The following is a 15,516-nucleotide window of genomic DNA, read 5'->3' as shown; positions in this document are numbered from 1 at the left end:
TTTTTCCTCTAGCTAAAAGAAAATAGCGAAAGCAGACAGAAAGGACAGGAGGTCACAGGAAGGCTCTGTTCCCGCTAGATGAATTTATTGATTTTATTTAGGTTGTTTCTGGGCCACCTAATAACATGTTTCTCCAGGTATCCTAAAAACAAAAAGGACCAAAAAATAATAATTCAAATCACAAATCCATTTTAAATACAAAAAAGACAAGTGAACAGAACATGGTAGAATGGACGGTACAATGTTTCTGGGATACCACCTTCCTATGACTGAAGCTACATCAGGGCTGCTGTGTCTATAGGCAAAAATATGTGAAGAGTTGAGAGGCATCTAGTCAGGCATGCAGAGTATTTGAAATGAAAAAAGAAGAAGAAAAGATTGTTCTGTACCCATTAATGAGAGAATGGAAAGAACAGAATAACACTTGTTTCATCAGTGCACATTAAATCTGCACCCTCTGAGCAAACATCAATCGAGTCATTAATGTATAGAATGAGACTTTACAAGCATAGTGTACAAAAATGCAATTCAAAGCAATGATGGCCAAGTACAGGTCTCGGGGGACTCCTAGGGTAATAGGCAAGAGATCAAATTCTCATCCTAGAAATATGACTCTGAGATGATAAGAACTCACACTGTGAACCGTTTGCATTGAGCACTCAAAGGATTTTTCTTAAATGTCTCACTTTTGACTGCTAGAAGTAAATGAATGGTGCTTATTTCCTTCTAAAATCATGTTCTATTATACCATGCAGCCTTTGAGAAAATGTATGGCCTTTCTGGGCTCATGCATGCACACAGAGCTTACATGGCTAAAAGAGGTAGGTGGAAAGTGAGAGAATGCTAGCTCCTACATTGAACTGAGAGAATCATTCTTGGCACATTTATATTATTGCTGTGCCAACAATTTCTCCCATCTTCCTTTTAGACCATTCTCCATCTGTTAATAAGCAGAATTCTATTGAGTGGGGTGCATCGTTTTATTTAATTTTATTTGCATTTGCTGTATTTTAATGTGGCCAAGGGGTGTCCCTTTTTTAATCCTATTCACCATGTTGCCAATGGTCTGCACTCTGCTGCCTTCCTGGAACCCATGCTTCAGTTGAAATCCAGAGGAAGACATCAAGATGCAGCTCCTCTCATGGCCACAGAAAGGATGAGCAGCTAGAATGGCTACAGATTGCTGGACAAATTGTAACAGAAAAGATATACACATATACCACCCTTGGCCACCTTGCAACAACAAGGTAAGCTCAGAACACCACACCGGCCACAATCTCCAGGCAGTGTGAGATTCCAGATGCTTACCCAGGGTTCATGTTTCCTTTGGGAATGAGGAACAGTGGAAACTGCTGTGTCTTTAAGATATATGGTATACACATATATGCAACCTGAGCCTACGATGGACGGGTTTACAACATCGATACCCCAAAAAAGGTCTTGCTTCTCCCACAACCACAGCCTTTGATTCAAACAGAAATCAAATAGTTCTCTCAAAATTAGCTCTGACTTGCTGCTTTACTTCTAGGTCACATCACTGCACTCTCAGCTTCCAACTCTGACTTTGTCCTTCTAACCAACCATGAACTTAATCCATTTGCTGTCTCACACAGAGCCCCTTTCCTTTGTTTCTTAGTGGCCCATCACCCAGGCTATCACCTCAACACAGGAAGGTAGCCTGGCTTATCTTTTAGGACTTGCTGGATCCAGGGGTTAGAAATCAGATTCTGGCTCCCTTTGTGCTGGCAATCCTTTATCTCCAGAGTCAGACTCTTCCCAGGCGTTCAATTCAGCCACATCCCTGACATGGACATATGATTTTAAGAAATTGTATTAAATTAAAGTAATTTGGCTTGATTTGTAATAATTTGGAAAATTAATAAACAATAATAATTTTAAGATGGTGGCAGCACAGATTTGCAGGTAGCAAGCAATTAATTTGAAGTAACAGTCTACAATCGTATTCCTTCAAATACAGTTTTCTAAAAATACTACTTGGGAGTGATCCTCTCTTGGTTCTTTGATAGTTTCCAGTTGCTCTTTCCTACAAAAGAGACGTGATATCCAAAATATTGGGGGACCACTTTTGATACATGACCATGACAACATTTATCATGGAGCAAGTTGTAAAAGCGTTTTTTATTACCCAAGCATTTTAATGAGACACACAGAGGAGTAAGCAGTGCAACTGTTTTGTTAATGATAAGACCCTGAAGCCAACGCTGAAATATGGTGCTAATTTATTCACTCCTCACACATATCGTGATGTTGTTATTATTCTGTATGCTGCTCAGTTGATCTCCAGAGGCTGTGGTAGCCATATATGACACAGAAAGAGCCCTTGCTGATAGACTGGACATCCAGCGCTGTCAAGAAAATTTCATCCTATCCCACCGGCGGTTTCTAACGAAACCACTGAAGCATTCCTGAGGTAGCTAGCATCATAGCGTATGCCATATGACAGGTTAATCAATACCACTTTTCTCCCTTTTCTTCCAGCTTAACTTGCCGTGGGTATAAATCAGTTTAAATGAATAAGGTTATATAAATTGTGTGTGATGTTTAAGTTTCAAATAACGAGAAGATAACCAGTCTTGAGAGAAGGCGTGAAATCTGTGGAGTATTGGGTGATAAAATATGCACAGTTTGACTGTCCCATAGTGACCATTCGTTCAGTGCTTGCTTTCCAGAGTCCACTATTCCCATTTCTGAGAGTAAAACCTTAATTTCACATTAAATACCCTAGAGGGTTATACATGGTTGCCAGGTTTAATGCTCTGCAGCCCCCAGTGAGTCCAACTCAGGGTTTGCTTAATTCATAGACGAGATCAATCAGCTGCACCATGGGCCCAGTAATGAAACTTAGGTTCAGCAATAGGAATGTAACTTTGATGGTGGTGGAAAGCTTCCAGAAAAGGTCCTGTGATATGTTGACCCAGTTTGAATGTAGCATGTAATGCTGTTTAGTGTTACATACAGTAAGCAAAGACAAATAAACCCCGGGCTTGCAAAGTCTTCCTCCCCTCCCTCTTCTCTGTATTTCTGATGTGGTTACAAGAAGATTGGAAGCATCTGACCCCTGTTTAGCCATGGCATATTATGTTGTCCTCATCCAGAACTGCTCACCACTGCCCCATGTAATGAACTGCATGTCTTCAGCCTCTCCACAAATATTGTTCTGGTTTTGGTCCAACTCCATGTGTCCAGGGTGACCATTGGCTCCTCCTGTGTAGGGAGGAGCATAAGAAGACTTCCCATCTCATTGGAATCTTGCCTGAGCAACAAGGTCTATCTGAGCTCAGGGCTGGCCCACACATGGAACAAGCTGAGGCAGCCACCTCAGGCAGAAAAAGCCCACAAGGCATTGTCCCCATCACCACCAGTGGAGAAGGGGTGCCAGCACCCCAGGCAGTTTCCTGTGAGATCTTGTGCTTTCCATGAAGATCTTGCAAGAGCTCTGTGAGATATCACTGGAACTCGCCGTCACTGCTGCCGCTTGACGAGTGCTGCCACACAATGCAGGTAAGGGAAGTTTTGGCGGGGGTGGCATGGCAGCAGGGCAGGGTGGCACTTTCCCATTTTGCCTCATTTGGCAAAACGGGACGTGCAGCCCTTGCCTGAGCACAAGTGAACCTTTATGTGTCTGAGCTCTACTTTGGTCTTGACACCTAGATTGTCCTGAAGTCTGCTCTCCTAAGTTGCTGTCTGATCCTGCTCTTCAGTCATGACTCCTGGCTTGTTCTCCAACCCTGATTGCTCTCCCATCCAGACTCCTGGTTCTCAGCCCCTGGCTCCCTCTAGATATGACCCAGTCCTGACAGTCTGAAAGGACATTCTGTGGTTAATGTAAATTATGGTTCACTGAAACAAGTTAAGCTCATCTTGGAAAGTTACTGTACCATGGTTTGCAGTAAGCACAGCTTGGTCTTTGGGGCATTACAATAGACTGTGGTGAGCATTAAATAGAAAGTGGTTGTTTCCAATCTCTTCCTTATAGCATCACTGGAACGGAATGAGGAGGATGGCACACACAAGGCTTAGCTCATTCAGGCAACACTTATTCAGGTTTAGCACTAAGGTAAAGGACTCCTGAATGGTTAGGTCCGGTCGAATTAGACTATGGAGTGCAGCGCTCATTTCTGTTTCCAGGCCGAGGGGGCAGTGTTTGTCCACAGACAGCTTTCCGGGTCATGTGGCCAACATGATGAAACCGCTTCTGGCATAATGGGACACCGTGACAGAAGCCAGGGCACACAGAAACACTGTTTACCTTCCCACCACAGTGGTACCTATTTATCTACTCATGCTGGTATGCTTTCGAACTGCTAGGTTGGCAGGAGCTAGGACAGAGCAATGGGAGCTCATCCCGTCGCGGGGATTTGAACTGCCAACCTTATCATCGGTGCTGTGGTTTAGACCACAGTGCTGCCACATCTGAACCAAACCATTGACAGTCCTATATCTAGATCATCTATATCTATACAGTGGTACCTTGGTTTAAGAACAGATTAGTTTATGAACAACATGGATTAAGAACGCTGCAAATCCAGAAGTAGGTGTTTTGGTTTGTGAACTTTGCCTTGGAAGCAGAACATGTTGGGCTTCCTGTTCAGTGTGTTCCATTTGTAAATTGAGTCCCCCACTGCTATGGGAAAGCACTCCTTGGTTTAAGAACACTTTGGTTTAAGAACAGACTTCTGGAATGCATCAAGTTCGTAAACCAAGGTACCACTGGATATCAAATATAAGTGTTTTCTTTTCAGGCTGGAATAATGAGACATTTTCCCAAGGTGATACATGCAAACATAGACATTAGCATGCTCAAATATGGATACCAGGCAACACCACTGCATGTTTCTTATCGTTCCTGTGCCTACAGCCTAATCCATTGAAGCACATTCAGTCACTGAATACTGCTGGTGGAGGCTGCGAGTTTGTGCAAGAAATCATTCCATTGCAGATGGAAGCTTTCAGACCCAGAGTGGAATCTGTCCCTCTGTACCATTCACTAATGTTTCAGCAGCAAACGCCTATCGTTTGTACAATGCACTATGCCCCACAATTTCACATTCTCCAAAGCAAAAGAACGCTTTGGAATTTTGTGAATCCAAGAAGGAAGAAGGAAGAAGCAATAAACTCCTTTGATAACCGCCCAGACAATAAAGCAAGTGACTAATGTGGTTCAAACAGCATTGGCATATTGCAGCCCGCCTGATAGCTTCCTCCTGCAGCTTGCCAAAATTGGATAGGAACAGCTGATCCGAGGGTGTCTGCTAAACACTCCTTTTCCGTATCAGTATGTTTTATCATATGATGACCGCAGAGCACATGCTCCCAAACAATAACAAACACTGTTTGAGCATTCTAAGGAGTCATTGTTCTTCAATCAGATGATAACTATTTGCTCTGAACGTATCAAACCCAAGTGGCCTTTGTTTTCCCGTTTGCCGGATTTCTTTTTCTTTCTTTTTTAAAGCAGAGTGACCTCTATAGAGAGACAGAGAACATTTGCTGCACAACAGCTAGCCAATAAATCGCTAGCTGTGGCACAACGTGACAAATTTGGACAACTTTCTTGTGACCTGCTATTACTATTATTTTTTTTAAAAAAAATCACACAGCATGACTCATGGTGATGTGGAAGGAAAGAAGAAAACAAACAATCAGGAATAGATGCTTAATGGGGGGCACCCTTAATTTATTTATTAGAAGGACTGGAGGCCTGCACGGCAAAGCTATCCATACCCAGACTGCCATGGAACTACCCATTCTTTTTATTATTTTGTGCAGTATAGATGTGTTGTTTCCCCTCTCCACTGAAATGTATCCACAGAGCAGCTTGCAAAAGAAAGTTACACCATTCTGCAAATCTCAGTGCCAATATGCAATATAAACCCAGATGAAAGAATAGGCAGGACTGTGACGGAGTTCACATGTGGGGCAACAGAAGGCTGCCCCAGTACAGTAGTACACTAGTGATCATGCTCTGACCCAAGGATGCCATCAGACTGGCAATGAACCCTGATCCCCAGAGTTGTCACGACGACAGATTGTAAACTCATTATGTGGCACATCTGGAAGGGTGAGAGAGGGAATGGGCATAGTAACATGGGCAAATCCTATGCTACTCCAATTGCCTTTGGACACCCTGAAGCCAGTGGAGGCTGGTTGCTTAGGGCAAATGGTGCACTGCCCCACCAACCTCATTTTGCCCTCAGCCAGTCCCTGCCTGCCTGCCTTCTTGCTTACAACCAATCAGGGGATGACTCTGCCTGCCATTGGCTCTGGTTCCACCTACTATTGGGCTTGTGCCTCCCTACCAGCACCAATGAACAACTACCTCAAAGGGTTGTTGTTGTGAGGATAAAATGGTGGGGGAGGAGAACTATGTATGCTACCTCAAGGTCCCTGGAAGAAAAGTGGGCTGGGACAGATCTACACTCCTGGTTTTTAATATCATGGAAGGGTTAAGGAATGGTTTTGATAATGTAGTTTTCATAAACGAACTCAGCCCTCCAGATGTTTTTGAGACTACAGTTCCCATCATCCCTGACCACTGGTCCTGTTAGCTAGGAATGATGGGAGTTGTAGTCTCAAAACATTTGGAGACCCGAGTTTGCCTATGCCACATGAAATCCTACTTTTTACATTCATAATGTGTTAATTCCTTGGTTTTTTTATTGCCTAATTTTAATTGTTTTCTGCTGCTGTATCGTTGAAAAACTGCTCATATGTCTCTATGTAGCGTTTTACCTTTTTTTTACTGCCTTCAAACACCGACCCCTCTCCAATGGTATTTGAGGGGTAGGTAACAAAGGACAAGGAGGGAGGGAGGAAGAATTAAAATGTGATGCCAGAGGGTGGAGCAGAGGAGCTAGCAACCAGCAGCAGGGAAAGAAACAGTATTTTGGGAATGGTGTGGCTGGGTATTACTTACATTTGATGGGGAAAACCAATGCAAACAATACCAATAACAAGTATGCCCTGTGACATTTTAGAGCGGCATGCCTAATATTGTTCTAATAGGGGGGAATAAAGTTAAACAGGTCAGTGTAGATCCAGCCTAGAAATGTAGTAAAATAAATAAATAAGGTCCTAGTTCCAATCCCTGGATATCCAGGTCAGACTGTGAGAGACTCCTGATCTGAAGCCCTGGACAGCTTCTGTCCAACACTGTGCTGGATGAACTGACGGTCTGACATGCTACAAGACTGTTTTCTATTTCTGTACAAAGAAATGGGGCAAAGGATCAGAAGAAATAAAGGACAGAGTGTGAGCAAAAAGTATGTGAAGGCCCAGTGAGCTGTAAAGTTTTTATTGTCATTAGTTTTGGAAAAATCTGCATAACTGAGTCTTGACTAACGTGGTCATCCCAGACGCAGAGCAATAAAAGATTTATAGTACCTTTTCCACCTCGCATATTCTCTGTATGCACTCGCTTGTGTTGAATGTGAAATACCTCTTCAAATGCCTTCCTTCCGCCCAGGTCAAAAATTCCTTACGAAAATAGCAGATATCCTTACACTGTTGGTTTTTTTAGCAAGACATTGTTATCTCCCCACCTCCACCTTCTAGGAAGCAGCGAGCTAGCTGGAAATACATGTATATGCACCACAAAACCTTGACTACAATAATGGGAAGAGCAGCACAACTTTATCTTATGATCCAAAGAAACTGATGTGGCTTAATGGAGCATCAATAAAAGCAGATCAGAATGGGACATGAAGTTTTCTTGTGGCTGGAACTGAGCTAAGTTTCACTCAGGGTACACCCACTTAAATTAATGGACCTAAATTCTCCAGTGGAGATAGATAGATTAGATTTTAGTGACTTTTTCCTACAATTTAATTTTATTATCATGTATACTGCTTAGGCCAGGCATAGGCAAACTCGGCCCTCCAGGTGTTTTGGGACTACAACTCCCATCATCCCTTGCTAACAGGACCAGTGGTCAGGGATGATGGGAGTTGTAGTCCCAAACATCTGGAGGGCTGAGTTTGCCTATGCCTCGCTTAGGCAACTCTTTGCAGTTCACAAAACTTTCTAAATAAATTTATACTACTTTTTTTTTTTTTAAGGCACAGATCCACATAGAAATAATGGGTTTAAAGACAAGGAATTATTTTTACTCGTGAGGTCCTCAAAGGTCCTTTGGTTATGTGTAAAGCTAGTTTGCTTCCTTAATCCTCTTGAAGTTTTAGGGTGGGATAGCAAGGGATAAATCGGACAATGGGCCATTACCCTTACTTCAGCTTTATTTGGATAGGAGATGATTGTGCTTCATTTGCAACTGAATTGCAGTAGTGCAGAAGTTTCCAAAGGGAAAAATCTCAAAGGTGGGTGTGAACAAAAGTAATTTCTCCATGGAAAAGGTTCAAAATGTGTGTGTGTGTGTGCGCGCGCAATAAAATGCTATTCCGTATTGTTTTCCACATTGTGTTGTCATTACATTGAAACTCATCTGGTACTTATTAAGTAATAACAAGGACTCAACCCTCCAAGCTCCACACAGTTTTAATAATCTAGTAGAAACAGTATGTGTTTTCTTAAAGCTGGGAGTAGCAGCCTCTTTCTACAAGGAGCACTTGAACAGGGTGTCGTTTCAAAGGCTTCCATCCAAAGGCCAAGTGATTTATATCAAAAGCATAGATCTACTACTGTGACCATCTGGAGTCTTTGTATTGGGTTCTGAGCTGGCAGAGAAGGCAACTAGCCCAACATTCAAGCCAAAGGAATTCTACTATGGCTGTTTAAACCTGTCAAGCTGATAGAAAGCAGAGAGTCAACAAGCAAGCAGCACCTAAAACAGAGACAAAGAAGCCAGGGGGATTGCGAAACTTGGAGAGATCAGAATGTTGCAAAGAATTAGTGTGCATAAATGACATTTCTGAGGGATTCCCCCCCCCCCCCAATGTTTGAATACTTCAGTGACAGGCACTAGAAAAATACCATAAATAGTTCAGGTGAGAAGATTAGATAGACAAGTGAGGTATGCTGACGTTTTGACACCGGAGACAAAGGACACAATTCCTGCAGAAGACAAGCCTCGCTTGTGGGAGCGGGTCCAGCTCTTGTGTTTGTCTTCCTAAGTGTGTGGATGAGAAATTCTCGAAGGGTTTTGACCCAACTGAGTAAGTGCAGCCAATACTTTGATGCACAGTAAGGTAAAGGTAAGGTATGGGACGCGGGTGGTGCTGTGAGTTAAACCACAGAGCCTAGGACTTACTGATCAGAAGGTCGGCGGTTTGAATCCCCGTGATGGGGTGAGCTCCCGTTGCTCGGTCCCAGCTCCTGCCAACCTAGCAGTTCAAAAGCACATCAAAGTGCAAGTAGAAAAATAGGTACCGCTCCGGCGGGAAGGTAAACAGCGTTTCCGTGTGCTGCTCTGGTTCACCAGAAGTGGCTTGGTCATGCTGGCCACATGACCCGGAAGCTGTACGCCGGCTCCCTCGGCCAATAAAGCAAGATGAGCGCCGCAACCCCAGAGTTGGTCATGACTGTACCTAATGGTCAGGGGTCCCTTTACCTTTACCGACTCTGGGGTTGCAGCGCTCATCTCGCTTTATTGGCCAAGGGAGCCGGCGTACAGCTTCCGAGTCATGTGGCCAGCATGACTAAGCTGCTTCTGGCGAACCAGAGCAGCGCACGGAAACACTGTTTACCTTCCCGCCGGAGCGGTACCTATTTATCTACTTGCACTTTGATGTGCTTTCAAACTGCTAGGTTGGCAGGAGCAGGGACCGAGCAACAGGAGCTCACCCCGTCACAGGGATTCAAACCGCCAACCTTCTGATCGGCAAGTCCTAGGCTCTGTGGTTTAACCCACAGCACCACCCGCGTCCCTATATATGCAAGCAAATCAAAGAGATGGAGGGAACTCAAAGGACATCCAGACCAACTCGCTGCTGATATAAGAAATGCACCATGACAACATTCATGCTACGTGGCCATCTGCCTCTGCAAATAAAATTAAGCAGCATCAGCATCATGCCTCCTCTTAAAAGCATCTAAGAAAAGGCGGTCTACTTCCTTCTGAGGCAGCCTGTTACACTGCTGAACAGCTTGTACTGTCAGGAAGTTATTCCTAATGTTAAGTCAAAGTCCCATTTCTTGTTATTTGAACCCATTGGCTCAGGTCCTACCCTGTGGAGCAACAGAGAAGGACTTTCCTGCATCATCTTTGCAACAGCCCTTTGGCCAATGCAATAATAACAATGGATCATTCAGCAATTAGGTCACTATTTAACTGAAATGACTGATAAACATAATTGGAAATCAGGTTCTTTATGAAGGATGAGATCACCAGCATACTTTTCAGCTGGTCCTTAGAGTTTACACATTGCCCAATTGCTCCCGGGGGGGGGGGGGGGAGTCAGTTTCCAACCTTGATGAGGCTTCATGTCACAGCAAATAAAGAAGTCTGAGAAAGAGAGAGAGCTCCCATTGGTTTATTGGAGAGAGAAAGGGATTAAAGACCTCTCTGCATGTGTCACAAGTACATACAGGAGTCAGCTATGGGGAATTCAAAATGGGAAAACTTTTCAGATTTCAGCAGGGGACATGCAAAGAGATTTTAGCAGATGAGGCAAATTCTGCAAGTATCCCACCAGGAGCCATTACAGAAGAAGCACACTCACCTCCCAGGCAATTTGCTACCTGAGAAGAAACAGCAAATGGTGTGTTGTTGCCCTCCATCCTCCCATCAAGGTGCTTAGTATTCAAAGCTGAGCAAGGTATTGTTGGCAGGTGAGGCAGAAAATCCCACAAATGCCTCTCCCCTCGGAGACACCCAAAATCAGCTGTCAGAGGTGGCCACCTCACTCTTCCTAAAACTGGTTTTGCTGTGAAAGAGAATTGCCTTTTATCAGATGACTCCTGCAATAGTTTTTCATTGTAGCCAAATTATAATTTTCCATCTGAAATTAGGTTTCTAATCTGCTAGCCCAAAGGTGGAATTATGTCGTGAGGTTTCCTCCTGGTAACCACTCAGTCTCTGAGCCCCTGCCCCCTCATAGTGCCTCCTTGGTCATGAGATGGTAGCAACTACATAGAGCAGGGGTGCCCAAACTTTTTCCAGAGAGGGCTAGATTATATGCAGTGAACATGAGTGAGGGCAGACCAAAGTTCTTGAGCTTTTCTTAGGATTTAAGTTGTTGAGCTTTGTTGACAATTGAAGTTATTGAGCTTTTTTTAGGATTATACCTCAGGACATGTACTACCACGGAGGCCAGATTAAATTGACCAGCAGGTCAGATTAGGCCCCAGAAACAGACTTTGGATGTGTCTGACAGAGAGCAATTGGGAAGAATCCCTCTTTCTCATTTCCTCCTTCAGCTCTTGATGAATTTCAAGGCTTAGACGAATTCTGCTTTATCCAACAGGGGAAAGTGTGGGAAAGCAAAGTGGGGAGTGAAATTAAGTCTTCACAGCTTTATCAAATCTAATCTTACTCGACTGCTTTAGGAGCCTGAAATATTTTCTGTATGATTGTAATACATACAATTGCACCATTTGGAAAAGTTATGACATTTGGGGTACAATACCAAAGAAACTTATCTGAAAACAAGCCCCATTGAACACAGTGGGAATCACTTCCAAATAATTGTGCAAGTCCCACTGAACTTCTAAGGAGATATGTAAAAGATTGTACTGTAAAGCATCAATGTATCTATTAAATCAATAGTCACAAGTATACCAAAAGTTAAATACGGCACTCTGAGCTGCTTCTCTCTAAGGTACCTAAGGATGTTTGACTCCCAGTACGTTTCTAAGCACAATTCAGAGTGTTGGTGCTGACCTTTAAAGCCCTAAACGGCCTCGGTCCAGTATACCTGAAGGAGCATCTCCACCCCCATCGTTCTGCCCGGACACTGAGCTCCAGTGCCAAGGGCCTTCTGGCAGTTCCCTCACTGCGAGAAATCAAGTTACAGGGAACCAGGCAGAGGGCCTTCTCGGTAGTGGCACCCACCCTGTGGAACGCCCTCCCACCAGATGTCAAAGAGAAAAACAACTACCTGACATTCAGAAGACATCTGAAGGCAGCTCTGTTTAGGGAAGCTTTTAATGTTTAATAGATTATTGTATTTCAATATTCTGTTGGAAACCACCCAGAGTGGTTGGGAAAACCCAGCCAGATGGGCGGGTTATAAATAATAAGTTATATTACTATTATTATTCAACTTGAAAAAATGGTAGCAAAAATGGGGTGGGAGGGACTGAGAACAGAAACCACAGACACTTGTTTGCAAATGGAAACACTTATTTGAGTTTAGAAACAGTATGCAAATGTCAGCATTTTCACAAATAAATTCATATATCTAGGTGGGGGAGTCATCAAATCACCTTGGCTATAATGCAATTAACAAAATCTGGATATTCAATTGCACTTTATAATAAGAGATTAAGGTTGTTTCATCATTTGACATGGTACCATAGAAACTGGCTGTTGATAGGCAAAATTAGCCATTTGCATTTATTTACCCAGCTGGATTCCGGTAAAAGACACATTCCTGGAAATAATAGCATTATGACAATAATAAGTAACTAATAAATTCATAGGCCTTCATTTGGAGTGAAAGGGAAGGAAAGTGATCTCTTTATTGAACTGAAATATTTCAAGTCCTGACCCAGCTGCCTTGCGACAACAATGTGGAGGTTACTCTCTGTTGCGATTTTTACTGTAGGAACATAGAGAACCATAGAAAGTCAGATCACGGTTCTACCTAGCTCAGTATTGTTCACTCTGATTGGCAGAAACTCTCCAGGGTTACAGGCAGGAAACATTCCCAGCCGAACCTGGAGATGCTGGAGCTAAACCTGGGACCTTCTCCATGAAAAGCAGGTGCTTTGCTGCTGAGCCATGGCCCTTCAGCATCTCCTTTGCTTTGCCATATCCAGCTGCGCCTTTAGGGCTAACTTTGCCATTTCCAGCACTGCTTGATGGCTCAGTGCTGCTCAGCAACCCTTCAAAACTTCAGCCTTGGAAAAATAAGAGGGCTGATTATCTGTCTTGATGAGGGGGTGGAAATAGAGGCTGCCGTTTTGAATAGGAAGTCCATTAAGGTCAAATAATAAGGCTTGTCTCCTAATTAAATCAGGCCTGCGTAGGAGGCCATTTGTTAAAGGCCGTAAACTACTTGCAACCTCACTGGACCTGCCTTAATGGTAAATGAAGAAAATGAATGATAAATCTAACTGAAAAAGAAAGACAAGATCAGTGTTGCCCTCCCTCAATTACATTAGTTCCTTGAGGAACATTTTTTTTTAAACCCACTCAGGAAAGAACATGCATTTACTCCTAATGTTTTGTTTCCTCCTTCCTCCTAATCTGAGATATTTGAGAGGCTTTCTAGGCAGCTCAGCGTTTTGTTCTGAAACGCTTCTCTCTTTCCTTACATAAGAAGAACCTACTGGATCAGGCCATGGCCCTTCTAGTCCAGTAGCCTGTCCTCATAGTGGTCAACCAGTTGCCACAATGGGAAGACTGGAAGCAGGATTCAAGCACAAGAGCTCTCTCCCCTCCTTCAGTTTCCAGCAACTGGTATACAGAAGCAGTACTGCCTCCAGTAGTGGAGACAAGGAATAGCCATCACTATTATAGAGGAAGAAGAGCAACGGTTTTGAATGCAGAAGGTCCCAAATTCAATCCCTGGTATCTCCAGGTAGGTGTGCTGGGCCTGGGGGTAACCTGTGAAACGTGGTCCAGGTCCAGTCCCAAATCCAAGAGTTCCGCAAGGCATCAGTCCAACAGGGCCAAGTCAGGACATAAGGCAGGAAACCAGGCAAGGTCAGGCACAGGATCTCTGGCAAACAGCAATGTTGCTCCCGCAACCTGGGGCGGGGTCTGACAGCCGTTTATATTTGTTGGGGTAACAGCTGGTCCTGATCCCCCAGTGACTCACCTCCCTGTCTTGCCCGAAGGCAAGCACTCCTCCTGTGAATACTCAGGTCTCCTTCTCTCAGACCTGAGTCTCTGCAGCTCGGGAGATGTCGGTGGGTTACTTAGACCCAGAGGCCGCCTCAGCCTCTCCTGACCCAACTGGTAGTGGAGCAGCTGTACGTGATGGCCCAGCTGATGGCAATGAGATAATCCCCACATCTGGAGCCAGGGCAGGCTCAGGCCCCTGACTCGGCCCCAGCTGGTGCTTGTTGCAGGGGAACCTGTGCAGACCGGGTCTCTTCAGAATCAGGCCCCAGACTTGGTTCAGATGCTCCCTGAGGCAAAGGATCCAGTGTGGACTGAGACTCCTCTAGTTCTGAGTCCGAGTCCCAGGCTATCACAGTAGGGCTGAGAAAGGCCTGAAACCCCGAAAAACCACCCACATAAGTGTACTTTGCTATATGTACCAATGGTCTGGTGTGGTATATGGCAACTTCCTATTTCCATGTACTCCTGGTTGCTTCTGAGTAGCGTTGCCGGTCTCGAAAAGCTCTGTCTTTCCCCTGAGGGCTTTGGCCAAACATAACAGGGTGCCCGGAAAAAAACAGGAAGACGGATTGATTTCAGCTACATCCCTCTCGTTTGTGTTATTCAATGTCGTGCAATTGATTCCAGCAATAAAATCGACAGTGCCACGTTTCAGCTCATTTCCAATCCAGTCGGGTTTCTTCCGGGGCATGAGCCAGAGCTTTACATAGCGTCAGAGAAAGCCAGTGCTCCCTTATCTTACAGCCCCAACACTCAGAGGTCTTCTCTGTTGACCTGCAGTGCTCTTAGAGAAGTCAGCCAACAGGTCCCTTCTTCCTAGGCATTCTAAATATATATATGCTGAATGGCAGAAAGCCAGAGTTATGAAAGACAGAAGTGCACCTAATTGCAAGGTTACCAAGTGTCATCAAGCTCATGTAATGTTCAAGCGGCTGCCAGCTTCCTGGTGCCTGTCAATTGTCTACACTGAATCTCATATGCTGAGGTGAGCAGTGGAGTGGCCTGGGGTTCCAGGGGTGACACTTCTGTTTAATAAAGAAAATGTTTGTACCATGCAGAAGGAGAAAATGCAGTAGCAGCACAAAGCACCCTCCATGAGTTAAATGGCAACTGGAGGATAAGGCTAGCAGTAGCTACTAGCTACATGTTCTGCCTCCAATGTCAGTTCCTGGGACATGTGCTGTTGAACTCAAGTCCTCCTAGTGGGCTTCCCAGAGGCAATCAGTTGACCACTGTCAGAACAGGATACTGGACCAGACAGGCCTTTAGCATGGTCCAATAGGGCTCTTCTTATATTCTTATGAGCCATAAGAGATACTATGTACAAAGTGATGGATAGTGTCAGGTTCAATGAATTCCAGTCCTCCCCCCCTACATGACAGCCAAAGAAGTAGACAAGGAAGCTCTTACCAAGTCTATATTCAATATTCACAGTGAGAGGCCTCTATACACTGCCTCTTAGTTTAATGGCATTGCTCCAACTGAGCTCCTCCACCTTCCCTTCCTAGCAACAGCACTTCCTCTTATGGTGAAGTCTCTAAGTTCTTTGCTCTTCCACTTTCAATGGATGCCGGGTTCTGGAGGAAGGG

The 15,516-nt window shown here is 44.3% G+C and overlaps 1 long non-coding RNA gene across 1 annotated transcript; it reads left to right on the top strand.

Annotated features, from left to right (window-relative positions):
- Positions 1-3,022: 3,022 nt before the first annotated feature.
- LOC310828085 lies at positions 3,023-8,430 on the top strand. The gene is made up of 2 exons (XR_014556626.1): positions 3,023-3,522; positions 4,764-8,430. It is a non-coding gene; the product is annotated as an uncharacterized lncRNA (long non-coding RNA).
- Positions 8,431-15,516: the final 7,086 nt, after the last annotated feature.

The sequence above is a fragment of the Podarcis gaigeae genome (assembly GCF_964106915.1).
Source record: "Podarcis gaigeae genome assembly, chromosome: 12".
NCBI lineage: Eukaryota > Metazoa > Chordata > Lepidosauria > Squamata > Lacertidae > Podarcis > Podarcis gaigeae.
The sequence above is the reverse complement of the archived record's forward strand: the minus strand, read 5'-3'. Positions and strand labels throughout refer to the sequence as shown.